This window comes from Protopterus annectens, chromosome 1.part0 (genome assembly GCF_019279795.1).
Source record: "Protopterus annectens isolate FY-2018-M chromosome 1.part0, PAN1.0, whole genome shotgun sequence".
Classification (NCBI taxonomy): Eukaryota; Metazoa; Chordata; order Ceratodontiformes; family Protopteridae; genus Protopterus; species Protopterus annectens.
The window spans coordinates 125,907,302-125,929,248 of NC_056725.1; the positions used below are offsets into that span (position 1 = coordinate 125,907,302).

General features: G+C 37.4%; 1 protein-coding gene across 1 annotated transcript in view; it reads right to left on the reverse strand.

Moving 5' to 3' along the window:
• The window catches only part of LOC122793396 (nesprin-1-like), an 876,647-nt gene that overhangs the window by 757,704 nt on the left and 96,996 nt on the right, over window positions 1-21,947 (reverse strand). The gene's annotated exons all lie outside the window — the stretch shown is intronic.

Genomic DNA, 21,947 nt, shown 5'->3' on the forward strand with positions numbered 1-21,947 from the left:
CAGGTATTATTGTCAATAAGAATGCATCACAAAAAATGTCATGCCTTTGACTGCAGGCAATCTAATACAAAATGCAGTAAAGGAAAGAAGATTCAATGATATTTATCATCTGATCATGTGCTGGGTACTCTCTGTAGTGATTGATTACAAACTAGTGCCTGCTGTTCAGAAAAGTGTGTTGTAGATAGGTATACATAGAAAGATGTTTTCTGTTAATGTACAGAATAAGTAAAGGGAAGAACTACCAGAAAGGTAGCTTGCATGGTAAGCTATTTAGTGAGCCAAAGAACAGAATGTATGTGGGCTTAAGGAAAATTTCCAGATGGTTATAAGTGCATGACGTCTTACCTCAAAATGTTTTAAATAAGCTGTAATGAGAGAGGGAAGAATAAGGTACAGCACAGATGAAAAGTCTAGCAAAAGAAGGAAGGAAGGAAGAAAATGGAAACTACTGGAGTCTTTAAGCCAGAATGATGTAGATGTCTTCAAAGCATAAAATGGAGGATAAAACAGCTCTTCTTTAAATTTTGTACAATGTAAGACGGTGAGAAACTACAAAGGCCTACATCTCATCATCCATCCAGCATCCATATTGTGTGGGGTCTATATTACACTGCTGAAAAACCTTGACAGAGAACACCACTTTGTTGACAAATATTTAGCAAAATTCACTTCCGCGATTCACTGAATATTTAACGGGCAAAGAAATAGTTGGCCAGCCACATAAGTTTGCCATTTTCTCTACTGTAGTGTGATCTGAGAGTTGTTATATTTCATTTGGAAGGTGGTGTGGGGTGCAGCCCCCCCCCACATGGGAGGGGGTTGGTTTAGCCAGATTTAGCTCAGTTGGGTTGCGGGGCAAGTATTTGTTTGCCCTTTAAGTATTCAGCAAATTTCACTGAATACGTGTCGACAAAGTGATGTTCACTGTCAAGGTTTTTCAGCGGCATAATATAGATCCATTGTGTGTGTATGTGTGTGTGGGTGGGGGTGAGGGGGGGGGGGGTTATGCCTAAAAAATAATGTTCTAGTTTGGAAGGAGTTTGACATCTGTGTGTTAGTTCAGAGTTGGTTGAGAAAGAATCAACATGTTACATCACATGAATCCAGCTTCGGTGCACATTCATGCTAAAACAAGGGAACTGTGTCTTCAACAGAAATGCTCTTATGTTTGAATACAAACAGAGGTCAGACAGATGAGTCTCTGTGGGATCCTAACGTGGAAGTGAAAAGTCTGGGAAGTGTCCTTGTCATCTTTGCCAATTGGTGATTGTCCGTGATGTGAGAGCAGTATCATTTCACAGCAAAACCTCAGTGGGTCCATAGGGGAGTTTTGTGTGTGTGTGTGTGTGTGTGTGTGTGTGTGTGTGTGTGTGTGTGTGTGTGTGTGTGTGTGTGTGTGTGTGTGTGTGTGTGTGTGTGTGTGTGTGTGTGTGTGTGTGTGTGTGTGTGTGTGTGTGTGTGTGTGTGTTTCTGTTCAAACACAAGTGTATGCATGCTGTGTTGTGTGTACTCATGATTCTTTGAACCACAGTGTGCTTAACTCTATGTGCTTGTGTACTTGTGTTTAATATGAGATAAAACATTTTACAAAGATTATCACATCAGCAAGGCATTCCATCCCAGAGTCATGCCATTGATGACAGCATCTGTTCTTTTTGTCGAGGAGGACCGGAAGACGAAAGAATGACACTTTTGGAGTGCATGAAACTGAACTTGCAAGACTGGAAGAGGACAATAATGCATTACATCTACAGAAGACAAATGCTGGTGTTCATATCATGTAAAGCACTGCACAGCATACTTCGTTGTACAAGATCAAGATTTGCCATGTACCTGTGTTCAGAGACCTACCTCTCAGTGAGATGATCACATTAATAATTACACTGCATTCGGATCAATGGTAGAGCAAACATGCAAGCATATAACATGGAAAAGTAGCATGTTTTATTTATTTTTAGCCAGTTACATTTTGTAGACAGAAGTATTTCTTCTCAGGTGTGCCCTGCAGTAATGTCCATTAAAATTATCTTGCTAAATGTCAAATGAAAGGTGAGTAGACACTGATGGAAACAAAACCCAAGAATACAAGATGAAGCTTTTTACCAATTCATGTCTGTAATCATTTGTATTCACTTGTAAGTATTTGGTGCTTAAATATATCAATCAGTGTACATCTGAAGAAGTTCCATATTATCTGAAGTAATGATTGCCTTATATGGCCTGTAGTTAACTAGATTTTGGACTCTACTACATGGAGGAATAAGTTTCAATTAACAACCTTAATAGAAAACTATGTTTTTGTTTGTACTGTACTAATATTAATACTTATAGATTAGATGCACGTAATATAGAGAGATGGAGATATGCTCTAGAGAGAAGAGGAATGAAGGTTAGCAGGACTAAGACAGAATATATGTGTGTGAATGAGAGGGAGGATAGAGGAATGGTGAGGATGCAAGGAGTAGAGGTGGCGAAGGTGGATGAGTTTAAATACTTAGGGTCAATAGTTCAGAGTAATGGTGAGTGTGGAAGAGAGGTGAAGAAGAGAGTACAGGCAGGATGGAGTGGGTGGAGAAGAGTGTCAGGAGTGATTTGTGACAGACGAGTACCTGTAAGAGTGAAAGGGAAGGTCTACAAGAGGGTAGTGAGACCAGCTATGTTATATGGGTTGGAGACAGTGGCATTGACAAAAAGGCAGGAGTTTGAGCTGGATGTGGCAGAATTAAAGATGTTTAAGATTTGCACTGGGTGTGATGAGGGTGGACAGGATTAGGAATAAGTATATTAGAGGGTCAGCCCAGGTTGGAAGGTTTGGAGACAAAGCCAGAGAGGCACGATTATGTTGGTTTGGACATGTGCTGAGGAGGGATGCTGAGTATATTGGGAAAAAGATGCTAAGGATGAAGCTACCAGGTAACAGGAAAAGAGGAAGGCCTAAGATAAGGTTTATGGATGTGGTGAGAGAGGACATGCAGGTGGTTGGTGTGACAGAGCAAGATGCAGAGGACAGGAAGAAATGGAAACAGGTGATCTGCTGTGGCGACCCCTAACGGGAACAGCCGAAAGAAGATGATGATGATAGATTAGATACACGTATAAAGTACATTTATTTAAGTAAACATACCATAAAATTAGATGCTCAAATGATCGATGCTGCAGTGGCCATAGATATATGGGTTATATCATGCTAAGGATATAATCAGAGGCCAGCTTGCAAACCCTCAGAGCACCTTCCATGCGCCCAAACCATTAATCAGTTTGAGCTGAGCAGACTAAGACATCATGTTTGGGTGCCAATTCTCTTCAGAGCTTTCATGCCAGCCAAGAAAGTGAATCTAAAGCTCAAAAAGGACAGTCTTAGGAAAATAAAAATAAAGGTCTACATCCTGGCATAACAGACATACAGAAATAAGGGAGATGAAGGGAGTAGCAATGACGACAGCAGTGACCATTCGAACATCTACTGTTATGGTAAGATTACTTTTACAAAACTGTACTATGTTCATCATAATGATCACTGCTGCAATAGCCTTAGCTATATGGGAAGGTTACAATATTTTAGACTGACTGGAAGGAAGAAAGATGAGGGTCCAGGGGCTCCTAAAGAATGGTCTTAGTAAAGCCTGTCATAGACCTTGAGAAGGAATTTAGTTTATAGTGCTTTGTAAAATTGTGGAAACAGGACCATGTTTCTGTGCTTCTTGCATACTTCTAGAATCCAATCCTTTCCAAAAAAGACACAGATGAAGCCAAGGTTCTGATAGAATGAGCCTTGACCCTGCCTGGAATTGGTTTGTTGCGGTGGGAATAACAAAAGTTATTCACACCTGCTAACACCTCTCTTATCTCACTTCCTTGTCCTGCCCCACTCACCTCTCTTTTGGCGCTTATTGCTAAAGTGCACACTCGCAGGGACCCCGACTCCCCCTCTTGCCCACCTGTTCCACCCATAGTTCTCCACTAGCAGAACTCCACAACTCTCCCCATATCAGCCAGCAAGCCATCCCACCCAGCCACAGTCCCCTGCCGCTCTGTCCTCCCTAAAACTATTAGACAGCCCTTCTTCCCCAACTAGCAGCCCAACATCTAAGACATTCACCAGTCACTTTTAAAAATACTATGTAGAGCCCTTAAGGCCTGAAACTGTACATCTCCTGCTAAAACCACAAGCACTCACAGACAACAGCCTAAATCAGCTACCTACACTGGCACAAGCACAGTGCACAGATAGTTTTCTGCTCACCTCTCTGCTGGGCTCTACCTGCTCCATTTGCCCTATGGGCTCACTCCATTCCCCTACCCTGCTCCCAATTTCCACCTGACCCCACTACTCCTACTTTTATTCTAATCCCTCATCACCTGACCACACCTTGAACCAATCAGCTACCTCTAAACATTAACTTAATCCACACCCCATAGCTAGCTCCTTAATTCTACACCCACTACCAAGCCCCCTGCCAAACACATAGCAGAAGCTAGCCATGCCATCACAGCTACCTCAACGTATGCACCTTAGCATCCCTCATGCCAAACTACTACTCCCACAAAATACACAAATCACCTTAGCATTTCTCTTCCTAACTCTCACATGCCTAACAAACATTACATGCATACACACTAATACACCACTGGAAAACATTTTATTCCATACTACACACACCTCCACTAAGACTACCCCACACATAAATTTTCCAATCAGTCCTACACTATTTAAACACAGACCAATATTCATAGACACAAATTCCACATGAATACATCTTACAGTACTAAGATATCATTCAGATCCAACCTAAAAATAATACATATAGTTAAACACATACTACTAATTACAAAGCACCTACTTATTTCAGGAGACATACACCCAAACCCAGGCCCACTTAATACCCCACTCTCAACTAAACAGAACTCTGACCTGCTAATTCTCAACATCAACACCAGAAGCATATCCAATAAGCTTCCAGACCTACATGCATTTATTACCCACTACTCTCCAGACATACTAACCATCACTGAGACCTGGCTAAAACCCAATACCCAAATTGAAGAAATTCTCCCACCAGGATAGAATATCCTAAGACTGGATAGAGTAGGCAAGAAGGGAGGTAGAGTTGCAATTTTCTTTAAAAATTCTCTCAATATGAAACCACTACAAATCCCTCTACATAAGTTCCAAAATGCTGAAATCTTAAGTACAATTCTATATGTAAACAACACCAAAAAAATCAATATTCTCTGCTGTTACATTCCCCCAGGAGATAACTTCCCCATTATTGAAGAAATATTACAGTGGATCTCAGAGAATCTACACCAGAAAACTATCTTACTAGGTGACCTAAACACCAACTGGATAGCTTGTAACTCTAACAACTCCTCCAATCATATTAATCTATGTTTTTTCTCAGCTCATTCAAGAACCCACTAGAATTGATAAAAACCTCATAAAAAATCCATTCTAGATTGGACACTAGTCAGTTGCCCCAAACAAAACTACCAGATAGGTTGTCTGCCAGATAGTCTCAGTGACCATCTTCCCACTTTCCTCTTATGCAAATGTACTGACATTCCCAACCCCATAACTTTTAGGTAAGTTAGAGATTACCATAAACTAAACATACACAACCTTAGCTACACTCTAAAACAAACAAATTGGGAACCACTACTTACCCTAAGTTTAGCCAAGGCCATCAACGACTTTAATAGTACTCTCTTAAATGTCCTTAACAGTTTTGCACCCATTAGAAAAAAATAGGGTCAAGGCAAACTATGCACCATGGCTAAGTAGGGACACTAGAGCCCTGCTAAAGTCTAGAGACAAAGTTCGGAAAATACAGAAGAGGGATAACACTAGCCTAGCCAAACAAAACTTCCAACAACTGAGAAATCAGGCCAAATTACAAACCAAACTGGATAAAAAAAACTACTTCCTCAGGGCCCAAAACAAACACTCGAAAGACCCTCAAATGTTTTGGCATGCTATCAACTCCTTTCTAAAACTAGGGAAAACTACCACTCCAGCCTCCTCTTCAGATAACAATACCAAAGACATAGCATCCCAATTCAATCACTATTTCACAGAATCTATCCTTACTCTATCCTCCCAACTAGCCAATAACAACCATACACATATGGCTACCAAATGCTCAGATAACATAACCTCCTTCATTCTTTCACCCGTTCCCACTTCCACAATTAAAAAACTCCTCCTAAAACTGAAAAGAACCACCCTTGCAACAGACAGTCTACCTGCAAACTTCCTAAAAATTGCTGCCGAATCCCTGTCTTACCCAGTCTCTATCCTCATCAACCGCTCCATAAAGGAAGCATACATCCCCCTACTCTGGAAAGTTTCTTACGTTATTCCTCTTCATAAAGGTGGCACTTCTTTCGACTTCTCAAATTACCATCCTATTGCCATTCTACCCCCCCTTATGTAAACTGCTTGAAAAATGTATTCACTCTCAAGTTATGAAATTCCTAAATTCACACAATCTTCTCTCCTCCTACACAACATGGCTTCTGGCAAAATCATAGTACAACAACTGCCCTTCTCTCTTTCAGCAACTTAGCCAACCTACATAGAAATAACAATAATTTTATATCCACAATATTTTTAGATCTCTCCAAAGCATGTGACATAGTCTCACACTCCAAACTACTAGACTCCCTAGCCTCCCTATCTTTTGCTCCTTCCACTTTTGACTGGTTTAAAAGCTATCTCTCACACAGGCAACAATCAGTCCAATGGCAAGTCATACAATCTCCTTTACTCCCAACTACAATAGGCTTACCACAAGGCTCGATATTAGACCCACTTATTTTCTCCATATTTACAAACAATCTACACACCTCCACCCAGCATGCTTCACTTATACAGTATGCTGATGATTCGACTCTCATCTGCTCTGCTCCATCCCTTTCCACACTTCAACAACTCACTCAAGAACCTTTCATTTCTGTGGAAAGATGGATAACTGGTTCAACTAATCCTAAACCCCAACAAGACCAAATCTCTACTTTTCACCCCCAACAAATCTATAGCTACCCAGCTATCCCTTAGAATCTCATCCAAAAATGACACCATCATATCTCCCTCTGAACACACCAAACTCCTCAGTGTCGAAATCGACAATAACCTCCTCTTTGATGTCCATATCTCACAAACTGTAAAAAAAGGTCCATAAAAAAATGGGAACCATGTACAGGCATAAATAATTCCTCTCACATCAGGCACGACTCACTCTAGCCCAAACTCATCTATCTGTCACCCTAACGTATGCCACACCAATTCTCACCCAAGTCAGAAAACATGATCTTGCCAGGCTGGACTCATGCTATAATAAAATTGCCAGGTTTGCTTATAACTCCGCTTTCCGAACCCATCACTGTGAATCTCTAAGGGGACTAAAATGGTTAGAACTTCCCCAGCTACTCAATTTCCATTAGTTAGTCATTGCCTATAATATAGTCAGATATCCCGAGAAAATCCCAGCACTAAGTGGGTTACTTTCCCCCTACAGAACAAATCGCCCTCTCTGCTCTAGTCATAAATCAATCCTCTGCATCTCTAAGGCCAATAATAATGCAGGGAAAGCTCTATTTTCCCATACCATAGCTCGATCCTGGAACAACCTTCCCCCTCTCTTACTTCTGCCCCCACTAACACACATTTCAGAAACACACTCAAATCACATCTCATGAATAAATGGGTATGTCCATGCATTACATAAAATTCACAGCCTCATTATACTATAGACAGTCCTTCCCACCATATATACCATAAACATTTTACGGTTAAGTATCTTACTGTTGACTAATACGAATGTTTTTACCATGTGAATTTATTTTTTGTATCCCATCTTATACATTGCTATCATAAGTGTGATTGTATGCGACTTTTATCCCTGTATTTTATCTCACTTGTTTCTAAAAATATTTGTCGTTAGGTAGGACTGTATGTGACTTCTTATCTCTGTGCTTTACTTCAGTGGTTGTTGATATATGTGCTTTGTACTATCTTGTTTGATTGTAATCTCACTGTGGAGCTTTTCTCCCCAGGCCTCCGCTGTAAATGGACCTGTGTCCAGTAGGACCATCCCGGTTAACAAATGTAAAATAAAATAAATAAAGTAAAATAATAAAAAGTTAATAGCATGAGACAGCCACTTAGAAAAAGTATGCTTTGATAAAGGCTGTCATTTTTTCTTACCTTCACAAGAAAGGAAAAACTGATCAGAGCTCCCGAAAGATTTTGTTCTGTCAAGATAGTAGCTGAGTTTTCTGTGGGCATCCAAGGTATGGAGTGTCATTTCTTCCTTGGGTTCTGGAAAGAAGACAGGGTGATGGATGGTTTGGTTCAAGGCAAACTCAGATACCACTTTATGTCTAAATGAAGAAATGATTCTTAAGGAAACCCTCCCTTTGTGGAAAATGAGATACGGTTGACCCATCATAAGAGCCTGCAACTCAAGACACTCAGATCAGAGCAATAAATAACACTGCTTTCCATATCAACAACATCAAGTTAGCCTGACAAGCCACTTCAAAGAGAGTAAGAGTTAGTTTTTCTAACACAAAATTAAGATCTGAAGGAAGAGCCACCTGTTTTCTAGGAGGCATGGTATGCAATGCCCATTTCAAAACATTTTCACTTAAGACTGCACAAAAGAGGAATATCCGCAGGCAGACATGCTGAAATGGCTGACAAATGAACCTGGACTGAACAGTAAGAAAAGCTATAGAAAAGTAAGTCACAGAAATAATGCAGAATCAGAGAAACTCTCTCTGAATCGGTTCTGCTTCTTTTCTTGGCAGCAAGTAGAAAACCTTTTCTATTTACTAATATATGCTTTTCTAGTAGCAAGTTTTCTTGTCTCCATTAATACTGCTGCATGTCCTCAGGAAAAAAGGTGCCTAAAGGATATTAAGATTGTATCATCCAGATAGTTGCAATTTTTGGGGTCAGGATACGTTGTGTAAGTAGGTCAAGTCTGTAAATAAGCTTGTGGTAATTGCTCCTGGCCATTTCCAATAGAAGGGAGAACCACTGTTGTCTGGACCAGAATGGAGTCACTTCAATGATCTTTGGAGAGGGCTTCTGAATCTTTCGAATGACCCTGGATATTTGTGGAAATGGTGGGAAAGTATACAGGAATATTTCTGTACCAGGAAATGAAAAGGCATCTGTCTTTCAGGCTTTCCTTCATCAATCCAAGGAGTAGAATTTCACTAAATCTTTTCTCTAAGTGGAGGTAAAAATATCTATTTGAGGTATTCCCAACAGTTGGATCAATTATTGGAACCCCCCCCCCAACCAATTTAGTTTCTATTAACGAGGGTCTGTTCTGGTCTTGCTGACAGTATGACTATTCAAAAGCAAGCATACTTACTCATAGGATAAAACAACTCAAAATCAATTAACATAAAATATAAAACCCGTCAAGAAATATCATTAAAACATATTTAAACTGATTAAATAGCATAGCTTTTCTTTAAATATTCAGTAGCTTTATAGCAATTTTACTTGTTCTGAAGAACTCCTTCATACATTGGATGAAAGTACTCAACCTATTAAAACTTAGTACCTCTTATTTGCTCCCAGAGTTTTAATTTCCAGTTTTTAACTATTTTCTACATTTTAACCAGGAAAGGACTGGGTGTTTTCAGATTAAAAAAAAATTTACACTGAGGGTATCACACTACCTGAACCTAGACAATGCTAATACAGTTTGCCTTAATAAGGAATCAAAGAGGTCATTGTCTGATTCCATAACATGTTTCTCAATTGGTTCATAGATAAGTACTAGGCTAACTGCCCTTGCGAGCCATTTTAAGCCTAGTCAATTACCCCTTGTGAGACTGAAACCCTGCACCTTGTGTTTATAAGGCAAACAACTTAACCATTAGGCCACCCTTAAATTCAGGATACATACGTAAACTTATACATGCCAATGTTTGCGTTTTCTTTGTCATATGAGAAGTCATTGCGGCTCCACTGGAGTATAGGGCTGAAGCTCTGAGTGCAAATGCACCTGCCAGAGCTGGCATGGTGGAAGAGAAGAATAAGCAGGCACAGCCAGCTTGCTTTCCATCTAAGGGAGGGAGGCAGCGATAGGAAGCATGCATCCAGGCATATTCTCTATAGCTGAATCACCACTGCAGACGTTGGCCTTCATGAGGATGGGGGGGTGCTGTCTGCAAATGGGGCAGGGCTACTGACTGCATCATGATTAGTAGTGAATATATATGATATGTTTCAGCGCAGTGAAACCTAACCTTTGTGATGTCATATGTGTATGCAGTGAGATGATATGGCTTATTAAAAATGAGACAACCTACCTCATGATTCTTTTCACTCTTCCTTAAGGAGCAAAAGGCTATAGGGTTCACTCCTGAGCAAGCAAATGGTGGGCTCAATGAATGGGGGCGGGGGAGTGGGGCAGGACATAAAACATAAGGAAATAAATCAATGGAAACTCCTGTCATTGCTTGTGTTTCCCTTGTGTATTTCAGCAGTACCACAAAAGGTGTTATAAGGGAAATGCTATATGCCCGAAGTACTATGGATGATGGCAACCTACTTAACGATCAAAGCTTGTAATGCTCATCAACCTGTCACTGTACAGAGTTAGTTCAACATCCACATCTGCACCTCTGTACAATAACGGAAAGATGGAGTGGTATACTACAGCTTGGATAACTTAGCTTTCACTGAGACCAGGGAGCCAGTAATATACATAAATAAAAATGAAACAAAAATAAAAAGTGCAACTTAAAAAAAAAATTTAAAATATTACTTACACTACAGCAAGAAATAATTAATTAATGCTAATCATATTATCAAACTGGACCATGAGGGCATACTATTAATAAACTGTCAATTCCACACGAATGCTCATACCAGCAACCTCAATGTTCACTGGCGGTGTAGAGCAGTTCTATGCTTGAAAGCAGCTAGTAGATGGTTGTCACAATTGTAAAATTGTAAATAACAGCTGTAGTGCTCCTCCCACCAAAGGGTGCAGCTGTATGGAATGTAATCAGTTTCTCAATGTCTGTTTGTTCATGTTATTGTACAGGGTTACTGATAAGGGCTTTCGATATATTCTGTACAATGTAAAGCTGATCTAACTTAATTGACTTGATCTATACTCAGGCAGCCATGGAAGCCAAATACAAGGAGCAAAGCTGTCTGCTGGATGGGATTCCTATAAATAAAGTCACCACTATTGTGGTGTTCTCCCACTGTATGTCATCCATAGTACTGTAGGCATTACAGAATTTCCCCTGTGATACCTACAGTACGATGGGTGACATACAAAGGGAAGCAATGAAACGTTTCTGGTGCTAAGAACCCATACAGTTTAGTCTGAATATGGGTGTGCATGTCTCTATTTATGCACAAATACCCATGATACAAAGGGAAAATGTAGTGTGCTGAAAAGCATTGAGAGTGAAGGCCAGCGGAAACAAGGTAAGCTAGATAAGCATGTAAAAAGTAGAAAGACTACAACATTAAAGTAAACTGTGCAACAATCCAAAGTGCTTTACACCTAATGGGCTTCACATCTCTTCCTGGCCAACACAGTCACTGAAAAGGAAAGGAAATGCCCATCACCATTATATCATTTTTGGTCTTTTTAAGTTAAAAAAAAAAAAAACAGCAGTGAATGTTGCTTTGCTAAAACTTCCAAGGTATACCTCCTTTCATCAATGCAATTCCAATGGGATAGGTGGCAGTATCTCAACCTTTTTATTAAAAAAACACTTAAAACTCAGAAACCAAGATAACAACTTGGGACTAGACAATGATCATACAATAAATAATATCAGTGGTATTAAATATAATAGGAATCAACTGCACATCATCTATATGCATTGCAGATCATGTAGATCTCCCAACTAAATTCCAGGATGTTAAAATCAATGAAAATACAATTCTTAAAGGATATTTTAACTCCAAATACTGACTGGCTAAACTACTTATAGTCAAATAAATATTCCCAAATAAACATTGACTATGCTAATTAAAACATTTTGGAAGAAATACTGAATTAGAGTGGGAATATTTTGAATAACACGCTGAGAAAACTATGAGCTTTTTGCTCACCAACCACAGTTATAACTTCAGTAATTAATGCAGATAATAATACTGTCATCTTTAATTCAGGAGTAAAATCAAGCTCAGTTATAAATAAATCATTCTTCCTAGACACTACCAATAGAAACTTTGGTACAATAAATTATATACTTATGAAAACAGGTCGAGGTACTATGCTTGACCTAAATAAATCTGCTCAGGATAGTATAAATAAGTTCTACAATATTATTAATGCCTGCGTTCATAGGCAAATACCGCTAAGACACAAATATACAGGTAAAGTAAAAATAAAATCTTTGGGTGAATCACAAAATTAAAAATACACAACTGAAAAAAACAGATATTTAGGTTTCAAAACTACCCTAGCCATATAAAAGATATCTAGATAGAATGACGTACAGAAACTACTTAAGTGTATCAATCTTCCAGCTTTAACTGCAAATTCAAGTTGGTCACAAAAGCTAAATGCACTAATAATCTACTTTTTAATTACATCAGTAAGAAGAAAGAAAATTGTCAATACAATATCTCCTAAAAAATGTACTCATCATCTAACTATAACATATAGCAAATGTGCCTGCAGAAACATTTTGTGAGTATTTCACAATAAGCAAAGAAGTACATCAGAATGCTACAGACACAAGAGAAGGCATCCCCTGTACAACTACAGTCACAATAAATACTACCACAGGTATAAATAAATTCTTAAGTTTCATGGGAACATACAACAAGCCTTCTAGTTTCCTATACCACATCATGGCAAACTTAATCAATTCCCTATCAAATATGTTCAACAAACTGTTATCCCATTTACAAATACCTTAACTATGTCAGAAGACTGCAGTGGTACCATTTCACAAGGTGTGTCGGGGGGGGGGGGCATTAAGATCAAACAATATTAGCCCCAATAATATGACAATCATTCTATGTAAAATCATGGAGTGAGTCATAATGAAGCTTGTCTAAAATGACACAGGCAACATTTCTGTTATATGTGGAACAGAATGCGTTTGTTAATGGGAGAGCTAGACTTTACAGTTATATAGCATTCCTTGAAGAGGTATCAGCAGCTCTTGATGAAGGAGTGAGAGTGCATGCTAAATATCCTGACCTTTCTAATGCCTTTGATATAATTCTACAAACAGAATCAACTGACAAATGCATTAATTCATCTTTTATTATCCACTTATTCCAGTTTAGGGCCGTAGGGGAGCTGAATCCTCTCCTGACAATCAATGGATGAAAGGCAGAGGAACAAATCCTGAATGTGATGGCAATTCTTCACAGGCTGGGTGCACTCATTCACTTATTTCACATGACACTCACATCTAGATGTCATTTGGTGGACTGCCAATGCAGCTTCAGCACATCTTTTGTAATATGGAAAAGATCAAATGACCTTGCAAAATCTGACATGGATACAGGAACCATGTTCACACTCAGAATAGATGGTATCCTAACCAAGACCACAGCTGGAGAACCAAGCATTGTGAAGCAGAACTATTAATAGCTACACCACTGTGTTGCCCATAAACTAAAATCATTTTTATGTCAATCCACCAGAAATTTGTTAACAAAACACTGCTTAGGCAGCATGAGACAACAACTCAAGGTTGTGAGGTTACCTGTCTATCCTCACTGGGGTCACTATACTGTCACACAGGGCTTTGAACAGTGCCTACTACTTCCTGGATTATACTTCTCGATTCCAAAGGTGGAAACATGCTGGTGACTGCAAACTAGGTAACATTTATTTGTTACTTTTGTTTACCAGGAAAGTCAAACTGGGCACAGGATCCATTTTCAGCTCAGACCCAGGGAGAAAGCCTCATATGTACAAACAAGAATAATAGGGTTTTCTTGGTAAAGAAACAGCAAAAATCCTGATTATGCAGTCTGCCTGAGCATCTGGGACAACATCCATTCGAGTTACCTCCTCCTCCTCTGTCATGAGGAGGTCTATATGCAGCTGACACATGGTAATAACCTTGTGGGTTCCTGAACCACATCAATTTGCCACCCCTCTTATTCAAGGAAAAGGTTCTTTGAGGTGTAGAAAAATGGATTCTCACTGCAAAGAGAGTTTTACCATCCTGTTGACTCCTAGTCAGTGTATCTTTCACTTCTGGTCTAAAAAGTGTGGAACTATGAAATGGGGCATTAACAAAGGATGCCTTGAAGCCTTGCATGAAGTGGCAAAGGCACATCCAGGCATGTCAGCACATTGTGATGCCAGTGCCAGCAGCCCTAGCCATGCCTTCAGCTGCAATGAATAGCAGATACCTGTAGACATTCAAAATAGAAAGAAGAATAGATAGCTGGGTATCCACAGTCTTCGGAACATTTGCAGGCACGTTACCCAAGAGTGACTTGAAGAGTTCTTTGTTTAAGTTCCCCTGGAAATGTATAATGTGGGCTAAAGAGTTCAATGTTCTGAGGGCAAATATCACTGAAGCATACGTTCATTTCCAAAACTTGTCCAATGCCCTAGATTTTCTGTTAGAGGATGGACAGATGAACCTTCTTCAGACAGTTCTTTCTTAGTGGCCAGTGTTATGACAATGGCATCTACTGGCAGATGTTTACTCTGGTGTTTCCTGTCCTTGGGGCCTACCGATATCCTATCTGGCTTCTTCAGGATGGGTTCCACCAAGTCATAGTCCTTCCATTCCTGTTGGGCTACCAGTCTAGCAGGGGGTTTGTGGATGGTATGACCCAGACTCCAGATGAGCCAGTACCAAAAATTTCAAGGAATAGAAACTCATATGGTGAGGGATCATCAGTGAAACTGCAACTTCCAAGGGGATCTAGGGAACTCTCACCTTCATGCAAATTTGTATCTAAAGTGATTGACTCCAAACAGCAGTCTAAGCATGTCTGTTTGCAATTCTATTTTCTATGACCTTCTGTTGAGGATAATCAGAAAGATCTGAACTGGACTAGAAACTTACATAGTAAGTGGCCTCCGAGCCCCTGGTACTGACTGACCCTGATGATGAGAAAGAGTGGAAGGGGAAGGAGTATCCCTTTCAGGTTAGAACTGGGCCAAGCTTGAAGATAGTGTCTTTTCTTTGTCCAATCAAAACCCTTTTGAAGGCCTTGAAGGCCAAGGCTGCAATTGGTTCTGAAGGAAGTCTTTCTCCATCCAACTTAGGAGATGCAAACTTCTCTCCATCAATGGTTTCAATGGGAAAGCCAACCTTGGAACTGAGCTGTCAACAGTCAAGGCCCCAAGGGGAAGGGATGGCTATCTGACAGCTTTGCATTCAACCCTTGTCCACAAGCCCTAGTTTAGATGCTTTGACTGAGACTCATCTAGATCAGAGATCCTTGGAGTCATGTCAGTCAGAGATGTAGTCAGAGTCGAAGTCATTTTGGCTGCTGATTCTGGTGAAGATGAACTGCTAGAGCTCTGATTCATGGAAACCAGTTCCAAAGAGCAGATCAGTAACAGCGATAACAGGGGAGGGGTTGTTGGACCTGGACCTTATGCATTCAAAATGGATGGCTCTGAGAGAACCCCAAAATGAATATGCATTCTCAGAAACTTCCTCATGATTCTGTCAACCTCAAACTCTTTAAAGCTTCTTTTTTAATTTCTCCAAGTCTTTTGGGTTTCTCAATACAAATAGCAAAGATCCACTAATGAGGTGAACCAGCAGAACTGACCAACTCTAGAAAGGAAGCCACAAATTCAAAAGGAGCCAACAAATCTTTTATTACAATCAAAATGGACTTGACCTGAAGCTCAGGAATTCAGTATTGGCTTTTTGTCTGGTACAAGTAATATAGACTTCTTCAAATACAAAGTGCTCACATAAGTACCACAATTATAGCCATTTCAATGGAAGACATTAGTCAGTTAAAACTGAATAATGGAATTGAGTAATTAAATATTCTCCTTAAAGGAAAAGTTGTTGGTATATACCTATGCTGTACTTTCACCTTTTTGTTGACCCATCTAAAATACTAAAATACATTTTATTAAAACGTTTACTAAAACTTTATTAAACAAACTTTTTAAGTAAACCTTTTAAATAAACATGTAAAACATGCACAAAACATATACATATAAGAATATTTCAATAATAATGCACAGTAACTCTAAAATAATCATAAGACTTTGAAGTGCACCAAGTACAATCTTAATAGGTTAGCCTGGATTATAATTTCATGGACTACTATATCTTGTTTTCTCACATCTATGTTTTGAACTGTTGGTAATGAGTGATTTGTATGCTTCCAATGTTTTTTCAGCTACTTCAGTATTATAGTAATGAAACGACAGCAAAATCCACAGCTTGCAGATGAATTTATTCTCTCACTCTGACGTCTTGGCCTTAGCCTTCAAGGAGTATAAACCATATAATTAACAAAGCACATTTATACTACTACACACAAACAATTATATAATAAAACAATTAATACAAATTAATTAAATTCATTAAATCAATACTTTCCAATTAAAATCTTCATTAAGACCACAAGGCTGCAATGTATTAAATTTCAAAATATATACAGCTTCTTTATATAATAAAGTATGCTTAATGTTGTTCTTAGCATAACCAAACTGACATATTTGCTCTAAAACAGTGCCTTGTAGCCCTTCATTTTTACTTTGGTGAAAATCCTTAAAATGCATAGCCACAGAACTTATCAATAATATCTCTGGCATGTTCTAAAAGTCAAACTTTAAATGCCCTTTTGGTCTCTCCAATATAAATTTTTTTACAAGGGCATTTAAGTGCATATATCACCCCTTCAGAGTTGCAATTGAAAACATTACATGTATTAAAACATACATTATTATTATGAGAAAAATAAGGCACTACAAAGCTACAAGCTTTGCATTTACCACATCTAAAAGTACCTTTTATAGATAAACTCTGATGCATATTAACTATAGGCATAATAAACTTACTTCTAACTAAAAAATCTTTAATATTTTTTCCACTTTTATAGGAGAATTTTAAATATACATTCAACCATGAAGACACACTACTTAATAAACTGAAATACTTCCAATAATAATTAACCATTTTCACCAATTCATCACTAAAACAGCCAAAAGTTGTAACAAAATACATAATATCCTTCTGTCTATTGTTTGTATCATTTGACAGTAACAAATCTCTATTATGAACATTATTAGTAACCTTTTTATACTTATGTCCAAAAAAACGTTTGTAACTATTTTTTTATTATATCTTCACTATAACCCTATATTCAAACATTTTCATTAATAAACTCAATTCCTTGTTAAATACACTATCTCTATTGCATAATCTAGAAATTCTTAACATTTCACTGTATGGTAAACCTTCTATTGTATGAGGAGGGTGACAACTCGTACCATGTACATATTGTGTGGCTCCTTCAAACTTCCTATTAACTGATGTAACTAATTCTTCACCATTCACAATATTTAACACAATATCAAGAAAAGAAATAGAAACACCTTTTTTAAACCCATCAAATTTCAATAAAAATCTATTATCATGTAAATCTAAGATAAATTGATCTACCAATGCTTCACCACCTTCCAACTAAAAAATTACATCATCTACAAACCTGTAATACTTGATAACATATTTATGAAAAAAGAAATTCCTGTATAAAAATTCAGACTCAAACAGGCCCATAGCAAGATTAGCATACATGGGGGCAAATGCTGCCCCCATCGCCGTCCCCTGTTTTTGTCGATACAAACAATCATGAAATTCAAAAAAAATTTTTGTTAGAGAAAAATGAATAAGTTCAACAATATACTCAGTAACCGGAAAGTCCCCTAGAAAAAATCTAATAGCCTCTATACCAAAAGAATGGTTAATATTGGTATAGAGACTTTTGACATCAAGAGTGACCCAATACATGCCTTTATTTCAGTTAACATCCCTTATCTTGTCCAAAAAATCAAAAACATCAGAGATGTAGGAAGGCAAAGTCTTAACTTTGGTCAATAAAAAATTATGTAAAAAAATACCTAAATTATGAAGAAAATAGTTGCACCCCGAAACAATAGGTCTCCCTGGTGGAGCTCTCAGATCTTTATGTATTTTGGGAAGACAATAGAAGGATGCCATTTGGCATCCTTCAATTTTAAATTTATTTTTTACATCTGATGCTGAAAAATATCCCAACCTTTGTCCTTTATCCAATAATTCCTTATATTCATCTAAAGCAACATTGCATAAATTCCATTCTACCTTTTCATAGACAGTGGTATCATTAAGATGATCCATACACATTTTATAGTATTGGGAAAATTGCATAACAACTAACTTGTTACCCTTGTCAGATGGTTTAAAAATAATTTCTCTATTCTTACTTAGTACTTTTAAAGCTTTCCATTCTTTGAAACATAGGTTATAGTTTATATTACCTCTATTTTTCATATATTCACTAAAACCATGTTCATTAGAAAAGTTTAACATGTTCACAAAGTGCACAACATCATTATTTAGAACTGAAGGTGTAAAGCCACTTGTTGTTTGCACACAATCAGTATCAAATTTATAGTAAGCATCAGGAAATATATTAGATGTACAAGAATGAAAACTTTCTAAAGAAGAATTTAAACTATCTTCAGAAGATACAGACTGTACACAATTGTGTATACTACTGAAAAAACTTTTTAAATGTAATTTTCTACCAAATCTATATACATCACTTTTCATTTCATGTACACGAGAAATTACAGTGGGAATGAATTTCAATCCACGGTTAAAGTCAAATGATACAAACAATAGACAGAAGGATATTATGTATTTTGTTACAACTTTTGGCTGTTTTAGTGATGAATTAGTGAAAATGGTTAATTATTATTGGAAGTATTTCAGTTTATTAAGTAGTGTGTCTTCATGGTTGAATGTATATTTAAAATTCTCCTATAAAAGAGGAAAAATATTAAAGATTTTTTAGTTAGAAGTAAGTTTATTATGCCTATAGTTAATATGCATCAGAGTTTATCTATAAAAGGTACTTTTAGATGTGGTAAATGCAAAGCTTGTAGCTTTGTAGTGCCTTATTTTTCTCATATTAATAATGTATGTTTTAATACATGTAATGTTTTCAATTGCAACTCTGAAGGGGTGATATATGCACTTAAATGCCCTTGTAAAAAATTTTATATTGGAGAGACCAAAAGGGCATTTAAAGTTAGACTTTTAGAACATGCCAGAGATATTATTAATAAAAAAGAAGAAAGTTCTGTGGCTATGCATTTTAAGGATTTTCACCAAAGTAAAAATGAAGGGCTACAAGGCACTGTTTTAGAGCAAATATGTCAGTTTGGTTATGCTAAGAACAACATTAAGCATACTTTATTATATAAAGAAGCTGTATATATTTTGAAATTTAATACATTGCAGCCTTGTGGTCTTAATGAAGATTTTAATTGGAAAGTATTGATTTAATGAATTTAATTAATTTGTATTAATTGTTTTATTATATAATTGTTTGTGTGTAGTAGTATAAATGTGCTTTGTTAATTATATGGTTTATACTCCTTGAAGGCTAAGGCCGAGACGTCAGAGTGAGAGAATAAATTCGTATGCAAGCTGTGGATTTTGCTGTTGTTTCATTACATTATTTTTCTGGTTCTGGTTGTTTATATACTTCAGTATTATAGTGTCTGCAAAATCCCCAGTGCAACACTCTTGCCACATTATTATGTCTTTCAGTATACAATCCTTCTGCCATTAGTATATCACAACCAGCAGCAAGATGTGCAACTGTTTCCAATTCTGTTTTTTAAAACCTACATTTGTCTGTTTCTTCCACATGTTCAATGGACTTTGTAAACCAACATGTATGTACTCCACTATCTTGGGCCACCAATGTTAACTTTCTGTCTTTTAGTTTAAATTCACATGTCCTTAACCGTTCTTGCATTCAGTCCTCATCAGCATGAGGTTGTTCCAAGAGTTTTCTATACTTGCAAATATATTTATGCATTTTCTACATTTCTAGCCTTCTCATCTGATCCTTCAGCTTATATACTTTTATTGTATTTTTTGGCACATTCAGTTGCTGCCTGATCTTTATCTACTTCTGGTTTGATTTCCATTTCTGCTTGGCACTGATATGCTTCTGCTAAACTAAGCAGGGAAGTCATCTTAGACTTATTCTCCTCATATTTTAAAACTTTCAGTGCATTTGGGTCTTTTGAGGTCAGCAGATATGTATGTAGTCCTATGATTGCACATTTATACATGTAATCAGTTTTGAGGAGGCCCATGCCTCCTTCAGAATGAGGAATATATAGTCTTCAGGTAAAAACATACCACATACAGTTAAAGGCAGCTTGCCAATCTAAAAACTTAACAGCAGAAACAAAGCAAAGCTTGTCTACCACAGCGATTTAAAACTATTTAATACTAAAAATCAACAAGTATAAGAAAATAAAAACACAGTGAAACGTGAAGTCAGCTTAAAGTAACTGGATAAGAGCTTTCGGCAAGAATACCTTCATCAGATCCTGTTATACTAAATTTAGCTCATCAAATTTAAACAGAGGCTTAGCCAATTAAAGTCTTCTTCCACAGCCTGCACCCTTTCAATAAAGGTTTTAAAGTGAATATTCCACTTAGCCCAGGTAGTTTATCGGCCTGCAAGTCAGCAATCCAGCGTGTTTCCATTACCTCAGTCAAATTGCAGAGATACCCCATTCTAATAGCTTCAGTCAATATATCAAGCACCATAAAAGTGAAACTATGGTCAGGATAATTTATAATATGTTGTGACAAGGCATTGGTTTTGCTTTTTGATGTCACTTAAAAGGTGCAATACCCTCTCTTTAAAGGGTAATCTTGTCTTACGAACATAAAAAGCAGTGCATACATTACAGCTAACAACATAAATAACATTCTTAGTATTACAGCTGACATAATTCATAAGTCTAAGCCTCTGTTTAAGATTTGTTTCTGCTGAATATATAGTCTTGGTATGCACATATTTTTATAAATGGTTTGATAAGCATGAAGCATCATTCTTGTTTTCCTGTCCAGCCAATCCCAACAGCTTTTGAGGCCAGTCAGTCACTCCAAAACTGTAATTTAGGACAGGAAGAGCAAATTGGTTTATAGCTTGGATTTTCTTCCTAGATATCAGAGCTTTTTTTTAGTATTACTTTTAGTCTTCTAAATATTCCTTACTAAGTTTTGATCACATTTGTTCATGTTTTACTGTTGATCCTTCATCAGTTCTCAAATATTTATACATTCCCTCTCGCTCAAGTTCTTTTATATCACATTCCTGTCCCAGGCTGAAGTTTTCTTGGTGCTGCAGCTTTCCTGCTTTAAAGGTTGCTTTGCACATTTATCAAGATCAAATGACATTCTTATAGCATCTGAAAAAGTTTTGACAACTTGCAGTTATGCTTGCCGTTCCTCATCTGATGAACTATACAGTTTTAAATCAAACACAAAAAGAAGAGGCAAAGTCTTTATACTTTGTTGTTTTCTGGTAGCCCAATTGCAGCCATGACCTAATCTGTTAAGTAGACAGCTTAATGTGTTACAGACAATACAAAAGAGCAATGGTGACAAAGAGTCATCCTGAAATATCCCCCTTTGAATTTTTATTCCTGGAATAATAAACTGTCCTTTATCATGGCTTAACTGCAAAATGGTTTGCCACTGTTTCATGGTCGCTGTAATGTAATTGATCAGTGTAGGGTGTATCTTATGCATTTTAAGCCATCTTTTATTCATGAATTTGTAATACTATCAAATGCTTTTTTGTAATCTGTCCATGCCATACTTAGATTCTTCCCCTTTTGACAGTACCCCATTATGACTTTATTTAACAACAAATGATCCTTTGTTCCATATGACTTCCTTTTGTT